The following is a 1364-nucleotide window of genomic DNA, read 5'->3' as shown; positions in this document are numbered from 1 at the left end:
GACCTGGAGTCGTCGCGCTCTTTGCGTTCTGGGGGCGTAGCGTGGGGCGGGGCTAGAGGCCTGGAATCGTCGCGGGATCTGCGCCCTACGGGCGTGGCTTGCTGCCGACGGCCCGGCGCGTGCTCTGTCCCCGAGGCAAGGAGAGTCGCCGAGCACGTGTGTCCCGGAAGCTGGACGCGGGGAGGGTCGTCCAGCACTTGTCCCAGATCCAAGACGGCCTGGCCAAAAGCCGGAAACCCAGGATTGGAGTCTAGTTTTGATAGAGGCCTGGCGAGCTGGGCTAGGCCTGCGTTGGAGGTCACCGATGGGGGAAAGAGCGTGTCAGAGACTGGATTCTGAAGGATGCCTAAATGGAGCGCTCCAGTCCTCGCCAGGTGTCAACCACATGCAGGCCATCGGAGATGGTCCCTCTAGCCTGATCACCTAGTTTGCTACCACCAGAAGGGACTATTTTCTACCTGCAGAACATACGGTGGCCACAGGCTAGACAATCTGGCTCACTTCCCTTTAAGGAGTGAGGCTACTTGAAGAGTACTTGAAGAGGCTACTTGAAAACTGACTGTAGGTGAGTTAAATTTGCAAGCACCTCTGCAGTGTCCCCCCGACGCACACACACAGATTAACTCCACACCTGCTTCTCTTCCCTGCTCCACCGTATTTTCAGTTGATGTAACACCAAAACGTGGGTGTCATCCTTGATGTTGCTTTCATCCCCTCCAAGTACATAACAAGAACAGATCATACATATACAAACCAGTGAAGACAAATTGCAGTTCACGGGTATCTTAAAAAAAAAAAATGCACAAGGAGAGGGTTGTAAGCTTAGTTTTATTGGGGGCAAAATGAGGACCATAGCCCAGGAGACAGCTTCTCAGCTCTGCGCAGCTGCTCACTGAAGTGGGGAAGGCGGACAAGGAGGCGTCAGTATATGTGATTTTGGTGAAGTGGGTTGCTGTGCACTCAAGCACACATTTTGACAGAATGTTGGTGTTAGTCAGGAGGAGCAGGTGTCTCTGTTAAGTGCTTTCATAGAAAAAAAAAAAAAAAAAGATTGGGTTCATAAACCTTCTCCTGAAAACAGTCCCCATCTAAAGGCCTCTTCTGCCAGTTTTTCCTAGAGTGCCTTATTCCTGATCTCTACCTAGAACTCCTCTCCGTGTGCTATAGGTCAGCAACTGCAGTGGCTAGGGACCTAATTCTTGTAGAGACAGATGGCAAATGACCTTTTGGCAGCATACATATTCTTTTATCTTTTTTTTTTTTTTAGTATACATATTCTAAGAGAAAACTTTTCCACTCACAGCAACACCTACCTTTCAGATATCAAAACTGAAGCCTGCGTTTACCATAGCTGACTTCAAACA

General features: G+C 49.7%; 1 long non-coding RNA gene across 1 annotated transcript; it reads left to right on the top strand.

Annotated features, from left to right (window-relative positions):
* The first annotated feature begins 96 nt into the window (after window positions 1-96).
* Window positions 97-1364, top strand: LOC120869905. Its single transcript, XR_005722664.1, has 2 exons — window positions 97-565; window positions 1268-1364. It is a non-coding gene; the product is annotated as an uncharacterized LOC120869905 (long non-coding RNA).

Source organism: Oryx dammah, unplaced genomic scaffold, assembly GCF_014754425.2.
Source record: "Oryx dammah isolate SB20612 unplaced genomic scaffold, SCBI_Odam_1.1 HiC_scaffold_11, whole genome shotgun sequence".
NCBI lineage: Eukaryota > Metazoa > Chordata > Mammalia > Artiodactyla > Bovidae > Oryx > Oryx dammah.
The sequence above is the reverse complement of the archived record's forward strand: the minus strand, read 5'-3'. Positions and strand labels throughout refer to the sequence as shown.